Source organism: Tachypleus tridentatus, chromosome 9 (assembly GCF_004210375.1).
Source record: "Tachypleus tridentatus isolate NWPU-2018 chromosome 9, ASM421037v1, whole genome shotgun sequence".
Lineage (NCBI taxonomy): Eukaryota > Metazoa > Arthropoda > Merostomata > Xiphosura > Limulidae > Tachypleus > Tachypleus tridentatus.
In genome coordinates, this window is record NC_134833.1 from 138,091,518 (window position 1) to 138,102,554 (window position 11,037).

The 11,037-nt window shown below is 34.6% G+C and overlaps 1 non-coding gene across 1 annotated transcript; it reads right to left on the reverse strand.

Annotated features, from left to right (window-relative positions):
- Positions 1 to 341: 341 nt before the first annotated feature.
- Positions 342 to 414, reverse strand: TRNAV-CAC (transfer RNA valine (anticodon CAC)). The gene has a single exon. It is a non-coding gene; the product is annotated as a tRNA-Val (tRNA).
- Between the last annotated feature and the right edge of the window lie 10,623 nt (positions 415 to 11,037).

Here is an 11,037-nt window from a genome sequence, read left to right on the forward strand (position 1 = left end):
TTTGTGAAGCTTTAAAGAAATTACTCAACGTGTTTTAGTACTTTTAAAAACCATGTTTATAACACAGACAACTGATATGAATATTTAAAAACTTATTTAAGAACCACTAAAAACGGTTTTTCCATTCTCAGTTTATTGTATAGCTTTTCACTAACAAACAAAGCATATTAAAGGTATATTTGTATGTATAATTGGCTGTGAAGAAGATATTCTTAAGACGTGCCATAGTTTCGACCTTACTAGGAATAAATTTAAAATTTAGAGCAGTGTTTATTGATAATAACAAGTTTATAAAACCTGTGTTTCTGTTAAATGAAGTAATTTCAACAAAAGTTGTACATTGTTTCCGCCCGGGATCGAACCGGGGACCTTGCGCGTGTGAGGCGCACGTGATAACCACTACACCACGGAAACATATACTATTAGTGACTTGTTTATAAATTAGATAATTTAAAATAACTCCTAGTATTTTTTAAATAATTGTTTTTATCCGTAATTTCTAAATAATGTATCATTCTAGTCTTTTAACTATATTGTTATAAATGCCTTTGCTATCATAATTAAGTTCAAATAATTTGATACTAACCTTTAGCAAGTGTGACAGTTATTTTGTGGACTCAGCAGATACCCCATTGGCTTTGCCATAAAAAAAAACACACATTTATTTTTAATACTCACCAATTCGTCTGTTTTATTCTTTGATACATGCATGCACGCATTAATCTAAAGCGTATTGCTGATGCAAATAAAGTCTAAAACGGCCATCAAGTGTACTAGATACAGTGCTTGAAAATAGGTTTATTTGTATCAGAAGAAACGCACAAATATGGTTTGAATGTTAACTATTATCACAAATTTTTGTTCAGGCTTACACGTAAATAGTATTACAGCTTTTAATATATTATTTATTTGTGTTGAACAACCTTCTTTATCAATACATTAATTTTAAACTAAATATACCTATACTACCGAAAGAAAACAGCAATAAAGACAACAGCATCAGCTAGGTACCATGTAAAAATTACTAATACTAAAACAACTTTTAATAACTCACGTATTATTTACACAACAGTCAGAATAATTAACTTAATGCGTTTCCTTTCGTGTTTATGTATATAAGTAATTGTCTTTACAAGTAATGTTAGAAACATCGTAAGTTGGACTTGTTTAGATAGAATAATTCACGTTAAATATCCTTCTGTTTTATACCTGTAAAAGTACTATTATACAATTTATCAATAGGAATATATACATGTATTAGTGTATTCTCAAGCCGGCTTGTATGGGTATTAAAACTTTAATTAAAATAAAGTACATAATAACGTTTCGACCTACTAAGGTCATCTTCGTTAACCTGAAGTGATTTAAGAAGATCGAAACGTTGTTCTGTACTTTATTTTAAGTAAATTTTAATACCCACACCAGCCGTCTTGAGAATACACTTTTACTTCAAGTGGGTTACTCGTCATCACGAAATACATGTATTGGGTTTCCATGTGAGATAGCACGCAAACAGCAACGTTCCAAATGACACACATAGTTCTTTTAATTGCGTAAATAATCGTGTGTCTCAATAACCAAGTAACGTTTAAGAAAATACAATTTATTCTGTTAATGCTCTAAAATCTTGTCTTGAGACGAAGCGGTCACTCGGTGTCTAATGTCAGCTCCTGAAGGAGAGTCACAAAATGTGTGTCACGCCTTCTGAGGAAGCTCTATCAGTGGAACAGCCAGTGTTCCCTGAAATTTTCATAATTCCGTTATGTAAGACATTTAATTTCGGGTGTAAATTGAATAATCTATTTTGTATATACACATTCTTAGTTGTTAAAGTGTCAGGACTCAGCTTCAAAATCAGATGTTGAAGTAGTGCTCTAGGGTGTATAAGTAACACTACCCTTTTGGTGATAACACACCAAAATAAGCAGGAAAAGTTAAACACAATTCACATCATAGAATAATACAAAACAATACGACTTGCCTGAATAATTACGCCGATAAGTGAAAAGAGACTTCTGCAATGTTTTCTCTAATTTTTTCAGTCGATATGTGGAAAGAATTTTTTCATGTGCGCCCGTATCGAGGAAACGTGTGGACGTGCTACAAGTTTTTTTTATAGGGTTATTTTTAGACCATCAACCATATTAGATATTTAGACCGCTTTGTAATACTACCAGTTAGTTATTTGATCTTTAGGCTTATCGAGTGCCAGAGCCATTAAGGCCATGAATATGATGAAACACAATTATTGAGTATGTGTGTTGCTGGAATAATGAAGTGTGTGACACTTGATTGGTTCTTATTTGACCATGCAGCTGTACGACTCAGACGGAACACTAAACTCTTGAGGGACCCTTGTTTAATTATGGTAGATGACACTGAGTTTCACTTGTTTGTTGTCATGGTACTCTCTTCAATTTATTGCTAAAACTTGTAAATTTGTTATTGTTATTGCACAGCTAAAGAGATATACTGTATCTTACTTTAAATTTAAAATCCCATTTAATACATGTAAACATTTTAATCATAAAATATTAAAAATGTTGCATTTTAGATAATTTTGAGACAAAATCTTGTATTTTTTGTTTTGAAGTTTTCCATCAGTGTTATATTTTCTCTGTGTGTTTTTGTCATCACTGAAATATTAGAATGATAATTTCCGATTTAAATAATTGCGAGATAAAGTTATTTGTAATTATTTTAGGATGTTGTTTTGAATTAAGCACAAAGCTACACAATGGGGTATCTGCCCACCATGGGTATCGAAACCCGGTTTTTAGCGTTGTAAGTCCGCAGGCATACCGCTAAGCCACTGGGGGAAAATTAGGTTACGAAGTTTGTTGCTTTTCTTTGTGTATAGTGAGATATTAAGAACCTGCTTACTGCTGAAAGCACAAATGTCAAATTTGAAAATAGATATAACAATCGACTTTATTTTGATAACTTGTTACAAGAACAGATATTCTAGATAAAGCTAAATCATACGCACATTATATTGTGTTTTCTGCACTCAAACTCGTAAAATATTGTTACTAATTAAACTGATGTTTTAATTTGCATTAATTCTCTTGGTTATGTCGGTAGTTAATGAACTTCTAAGACCTCTGTAAATGATTCTGCTCAGTGCTGTTTTTCTTGGTTTTGTCTTTTAGTTGCAACTGCATCCACTTAGCAGAGAAAGTCATAGTGGAAAGAACTAATTTCACTTGAAACGCATTTGCCGTTATACATTTATTTTTACATCTACATTTGTTTTAGTTTCATGCGTGTGACGTATATTGTTGGATCTGTATTGTGCAAGTTCCACCTATTTTCTAAATTTGTAGAAGATTCTCGAGAACAAGAATCAACAATAATCGAAAACACTAGCGTATTCGCTTCTCTACATAGTGCTTTCTCTACCCATACCAGCCGTTTTATACATATATAATTTTATCTACAAGTGGGTTTTCTCGTCATCAAGGATCTTCGAATATTGTTGAACGTTTGAGAACCTCGCTTAATTCGTATAAAAGAAACGTTTATAGATTCTGAACATCACAAGCCATTCAACTTCGGACTTTAGTATTTCTACAAGGACATTAACTATCTTCGTGGGTAAAAAGTCAGCTTGTAAGCATTGTGAGGCCTGCCAAGAAAAGACAGCGTTTGCTTAAGCAGGTATAACAATATCAACTCAGAATTAACGGACGTGGATTATCGATAAAATATTCAGTTATAGATCGGATAGAAGACTCAGTATAGTTTGTACTTTGTAAAATTCCTGTATATAAAACAATTATTTGTAATAACCATTATTATTAATTGTATTAATGTTTGTATATTAAACTCCATTGTGTTGAGAAAGAAAATTGTGTGTATAAAACTTGTAGGCAAATATAAACTCGATACATATCGAAATAAATTAACTTCGAAATTTTTAATTTTTATATCGAAGACTTATCTAAGATAAGTTATAATTCATAACACACTCTTCCATAACTAGTAAAGTGTGTGTCTTTATTTAAGCATACAGTACTGTGAGAGTATGTTAGATTGTTTGTTTGTTTTGAATTTTCGAAAGCTACTCGAGGGCTATCTGCGCTAGCCGTCCCTAATTTAACAGTGTAAGAATAGAGGGAAGGCAGCTAGTCATCATCACCCACCGTCAACTCTTGGGCTACTCTTTTACCAATGAATAGTGGGATTGACCGTCACATTATAACGCCCCCACAACTGAAAGGGCGAGCGTATTTGGTGTAACGGGGATTCGAACCCGCGACCCTCGGATTACGAGTCGAACGCCTTAACACACTTGGCTATGCTGGGTCAAAAAATGTTAGAACAAGATAATATTTTGTCATTCTTTCCATTTTACGTGGTTAATTCTTCCATGTCATTACAGAATGTTAATTTCAACAATATGATAATACTTCACTGATTCCTGTTGACAACTGAATGGCCCAGGGTGGGAATACTTATCATTCTTTAGAAATTCTATATATTTGTACCAAGGGCATGTCATAAGAGTTCTGCTTGAATGGAAATTTAGGGTCTGAAATAGCTGTCATGATACCTCATGCGGTGGCTTAACTATATTATATAAAAAAGAAACTAGCATACGATAGCGGAATATTCTAGACAAAATCAATTTAATATCACTCCACAAATAAACCATGATAAAAACCTGTGTTTAATAGTCACGTCACGATCCAAAATGTGAATAGAATTATCAGTAGAGCAGAGAGTTAGCATAAAAGCTTTACGTGATGTTACTTGGACTCTCAAAACATTGCTGCAGATTTGAAATGCTCCCCAAACACTTTGAAGTACATCTTAGACAATGAGCCCAGGAGAGATTGGCTTGAAAATAGGAAAGGATGAGACAGAACACCTAAACTCAATGATACTGATGATAAGTATTTTCTTCTATGTAGCCTTCAGTGCAGAAGTAAGACTGCCACTGATCTCGGGCATGAGATACACGACTATGTACCAAATGACAGAAAAGTGTCCAGATCTACGATATTAAAAACAGTAAATGAGAATGGAATATTTGGTAGGAAAAGAAATAAAAAACTTTTACTTTGATCTCCAAATATTGTCTAGAGACTGAAATTTGTTAAAAAGTTCAAAAACTGGACTACTGAAGATTGGAAAAGGGTGTTATGGATGGATTTGTCCAAGTTTTAAATGTTTGGTTCAAAACATAGGTTGTACGTTTGTGGAAGAAGGGTAAAAAAATACTTACCTCAATACAAGAGGGAGGCAGTGTGATGGTTTGGGGTGTTTTTCTGTTGATGCAACAGAAGAGATTTGCAAAATAGATGGAATGATGGAACAGTTCAAGTTACACCAGCTACTGATCCATCATGGTGTTCTCAGTTGTTTACATATTATTGGCAAAGAATTCTGCTACCAAGAATACAATGACTTCAAACACTCATGCGATCCATGCAGAAATTACCTAGCTAAGAAATAAGTTGCTGGAGTCATTCAAGTAATGCAATGGCACCACCCAGAGCCTTAATCTCAACCCAATTGAACAGATCTGGGACCTGATAGTGTGTGTGTTTCTTATATCAAAGCCACATTGGGCTATTTGCTGTATTCAACGAGGGGAATCGAACCCCTAATTTTTAGCAGTGTAAGCCCCTAGAGTTACCACTATCCCAGCAGAGGATGGGATTCGATAGATCAAACTTTACTTTGAAAGAAGTTTATTGGAGTGTATTAGAGACGTTTGGAGTAAAATTCTGAAGGACACTTTGACTGAATATGTTGCAACAATGCCTGAAAGACCGTCTGCAGTTATTAAAGGAAAAGAGAGACACACAAAATATATACTGTTTGCTAAACTCAAGCACGTCCACTGAGTTTCTGTTATACTAAATATGAAGATTAATAAACTTTTTGTGTTTTACTTGTGATTTACTTTCTCTTGTTCTTTCTAAGTAGACTGAAATCAAATTTCTGACTCTGTCCTAACATTTTTGCAATGTACTGTATATTAGTGAACTATTAACGTTTTCTATTCAGAAGCTTTCTCGACTTAAGAAATGCATCTTTGGACAGATTGTTTTCTAACTGACTAAACAATCCTTGCTTTAGGTTTGACATATCCTCATATTTATACTATTCTACTAGTAATGCCACGTGACAAGTCATTCAGAGAACACACATTTGAGACATTAATTGCTAGATATTACCTAAAAAAGTGTTGAAGGATATCAGTAACTAAATCCTTATACAAGGTTTCATTTTACACCGTTCTCTACGGGTGGTAATAGGATACATCTAACCTGAAGAATAACAAGGAATGAAGGTAACTTGAAACAATATTAGCTTAATAGATTTCTCGGGCATGTTTTATGTGAAGCTTAAACGTAATAAGAATAAATAATAGAATAATTATTAGTAAACTCCGAGAAGATAGAGACCCATGATATATTCGTATACCACACATACAATAAACTTCTTCCCTTAAACAACATTTCATAAATATATACGTTGCACAGACAAAACAAATTGTTAAAACTAAACCATAATCCTAATATATATACACTGCAAAAGCATAATCAATTATGATTTGCTATAAAAATACACATACGAAATAAACGTAACAACAATTAAAATTTAGTTGAAAGAAGATAAAGAAACTTACCAACTGTAAGCCCTCTAGTGGTGATCTGGCAGATGATCTTCTTAAATATTTATAGAACCATCCGAGTTTCGACCAGATCTCCTCTGGCACAGATAATCCTCATGTAACTTTGCACGAAATTCGAAACAAACATATATAGAAATGTTGTGTCTACCAATGAAAAACTTATGTAAGATAAAACGGTAAAATATCAAGCGTAAAATGAAATATTTTGTCAAGCTATAGCATAAAGTGAAACTAGTGAAAATGTAAGTTTAATTACTGAATCACACTTAATAAACATTTTATTGATGATGTAATAGTATATCTGAAAAGACATTCTCTGTTTACGTAGAACCATTATATCACAGCCATCTGTCTGATATTTAACTAAAATTTCAATCCAATTTCTGAATCTATAACGTCATAGCTACTTGTTGTTCCTAACAGCGTGCCTTTTGTTAACCTGAAAATAACCTAAGAAAGTCGAAACGTTGTTCTGTACTTTATTTTAATTAACGTTCTAATACCCATACCAGCCGTCTTGAGAACACAATGTGCCCTTTGGTAATAGTTTGTGGAACTATGACATCATTGTCTTTGGTTTTGTTTGTTTGTTTTTGAATTTTGTGCAAAGCCACTCGAGGGCTATCTACGCTAGCCGTCCCCTACTTTAGCAGTGTAAGACAAGAGGGAAAGCAGCTAGTCATCACCGCCCACCACCAACTCTTTTACCAATGAATAGTGGGATTGACCGTCACATTATAACGCCCCCACGGCTGAAAGGGCGAGCATGTTTGGTGCGACGGAATTCGAACCCGCGACCCTCAGATTACGAGTCGAACGCCTTAACCCACCTGGCCACATTGTCTTTGGTGACATCTTCTTCACCTCCTGAGACAGCAAATTAGTGTTATGTGGCTGGAATAACTGTCAAACAATTACTTGATTAACTTTGGCTACAGTTCCGAGAATTATGACGAGCCAACAAAATTCATCCAGTAAAGTGACAGATTTACTTACAAGTTGATGTCTACACTATTTGGAGAATAACAAGAAGACTAAGGAAAATTGTTTTGCGGCTAGAAATTAATTTTACTACTTGCTCCAGACCCTACAGTTCCATATATAATGCCCAGAACAAAGACAGCTGTCTTCCAACGAGTACAGACTACCTGCTATTTATCATCATTGCAAATATGCCAACTATTTCAAATGACTGAGCGTAATGATTGTATACAGAGCCCTTTCACAGTTTTAGTCCTTTTAGATTTGCCAGAAACAAGACAATTTGGTGAACGAGGCCTCTTTTTTTCCGTCTTGTGAACGATCGCATTGGTGTTTCTATGCCGCTTAGAAAACGAGAAATACCCAACTACGCGAGCGCTGATTGGCTGACAAGCACTGATGATGTAACTATGGATTCCCCCACGTACCCAATATGGAGAAGCACCGCACTCAAACTATTGGTATACGTCGGAGATACAAATATGTTTTATTATTTCAAGCACAAACATGAGTATCGCAAGTAGCCATTTGGACTATGTCTTTTATTTATTATCAAAATTTAGTTCTATCTCACTAGAAATTTTCTTTTCACCCCTTTCAAGCCCTGGGGGAACAATTTATCACTTTATTGTATAGGCCTATATAATATATAATAAATTGGGAGTTGCAACAAGTCGTAATATTTGTCTGTATGAGCGTATGGTCGTAATGTATACACCAAAATCGTAATGGTTGGCATCTCTGTCATTGTAAGTAACAATTATTATTTCTCTCATTCGAATAGTGTAGTTAAGTAAGTGATGCTCAACGAATAGTATTAAAGAAAACTCATAGAGTAAAGTATGTGTGAGTACATTTTTAATAACATTTTAGTTGGTAATAATTATTTTTGATGATAGAAATTCACTTAATATTGTAGAAGGTTTAATTAATGAAACATTGAGCACTCAGAATGAAACATTTGATTATTTTCTTATGAAAACTCACCAATATACTTTTGTTGAGGTTAATGTGGATGAATATTTGAATCTATTGTATCAAAGAGTTGATGTGATTTTTGATATCAGTTTCAAAGCCAATTCTTTATTCCAACTGTAAACTTCCTCGAGTTGGTGAGTTGTGTACTCCACCCACAACTGTATGCTTGAATTTAAAATAAATCTATTTGTTTGTACCTACATTTAAAGTATAACTCCTACAAAGCCTGACATTACACATGCACGTTTTTCTTATAACTTTTCTTATCTGTTTGTTTCTTTACAATTTTTGAGACACGATACACAGGGGCTATTGTGTGCATATCGTTTCTTACTTTTAAACTGATAGATTACATGAAAAGCATCACATCGACAACACCTGTTATCAACTCTCGTCTAGCTGACCAGTGTAGTTTAGCCATCATTCTTATGGTACACCCACACACATTTTCATGATTTTGCCCCAGTGTAACATAAACAATGAACCCTTGGTTTCAGAGTTCAGGCATGCTAATCATGATTCCATGCCCAGTCGCACACCTACTACACAATTTTATGAGGCAGCTGTTGAACATGCTACCACTTACTCAAAATTCAAAATAATCAAATGCTGTCTGTAGTAACGGTTACAGTTTTATTTGTTTTGAATTTCGTGCAAAGCTACACGAGGTATATCTGTGCTAACCATCTCTAATTTAGCAGTGTCAGACTAGAGGGAAGGCAACTAATGATCACCACCCACCACCAACTCTTTTTACTAACTGAATAGCGGGTTTAACTGTCACATTTAAAGGCCCCATGACTGAAAAGACGAGCATGTCTGGTGTAACAGGGATTCAAACCCGCAACTCTCAGATTACGAGTCGACCGCTCCAACCACCTGGCCATGCTGGGCCTTTGCAGTTTTAACACACGAGCTGCGCCGATTGTGAAACACTAATATAAAACATGTTATGGGCAAATTATTAGTATCTAATACATAAAGTTATGATGTTTATTATTGTTAATATGTTATTTGGTTACAGAATAAATTATATTGATCATTATATTTTGTTGCAATAAATTAATATAATAATGATTTATATATTTTAGTACAATGCTACACACTGGGTTATCTACAGTCTATCTAACCTCAGATTTCAGCATTGCAAGTCCATAAACTTAATGCTTATCCAGTGGAAGATAAATATTTTATGATGAACAACACAAAACCTTTGACATGGATCAAAGTGCCTGTGGCCTCTTGCAGCTATGGAGGTATTGACAACGACCCTATCTACAACGATAACAAAAAAGACACTGGCCAGTCCAACTATAAGGTCTTTAGCAAGTTTTGGTTTCTGAAGTATTCAGTAAGAAATAGAAATAATAGCTCTTTGTTTTCTATTTCTCTTTGTATCTTCTTTTTTTCTGTCCATGATTTGTAAAACTTCCTAATGCATGTAAATGAAAATGTATAAAAGTATATCAACCATACTACATCTTCTATAGTCAGTGTTGACAAGGTTTTTTGTCTAGTACCAGGACTCTTGTTCGAATTATCAACTGCAATACATTATCTCCAGAGATTCCAGTTTGTAGACGCAATGTGTAGGATGGCCAGATTCTAAAACCAAATAACTGGAATAGCCCAACTCTAATTTCTAAATGATCCTTTTGTTTTCCTTTTGTAGTGTGACCATAACGTCCAACTTGCTGCAGTGTGATATCAAAAACACAGCTTTGGAAATAGAGCAGTCAACTTTGACAGCCATGTGGGAAGTCACTTTTCAACCTGTCACAGTAAAAATGGATCATAATTAGGGAATTATTTCCAGAAAAAAACAAGTGCATCCAGAAACTCTGGTACTAAAGGGGTGCACCTATAATGCACATTCTCTTGTTTCACTCAATCAAATGAATCTTGTATTGAAAGCAGACTTCCAATATTTAAAACACACACTTTCGTTTCGGCAATTTGACACTATGATAAGTTAAACATTTTCAATAACAAAACATCTCAGAGAATAGACATTGACGTTTAACTGTTCATCATGCATTCACCAGTTCATATGAGGTTAATATATGAGGGCTGTTCAAAAAATACGCGGACTGTTTGAATTGCGCGGCTCCAGTTGGTTCCAGGGGAATCCGCTTGGTGTCGCTAGGTTTGCACAGATCAGCTGATTACGACGCCATTTCGCGATTGTAGATATCTTCATTTGTGTATTAGCTACGCGGTTTTGAGTGAAGTGCGAATTTTTCGTTTGGCGGATTTCAGAATGAATGACCTGAAGGAGCAACAACTTGCTGTGAAATTTTGTGTTAAACTTGGAAACTCTGCGACCGAAACTTTTGCTATGCTTAACACGGCTTACGGTGATGTTGCCATGAAGCGAACGGCATGTTTCAAGTGGCATGAACGTTTTAAGGATGGTCGACAGTCCATTG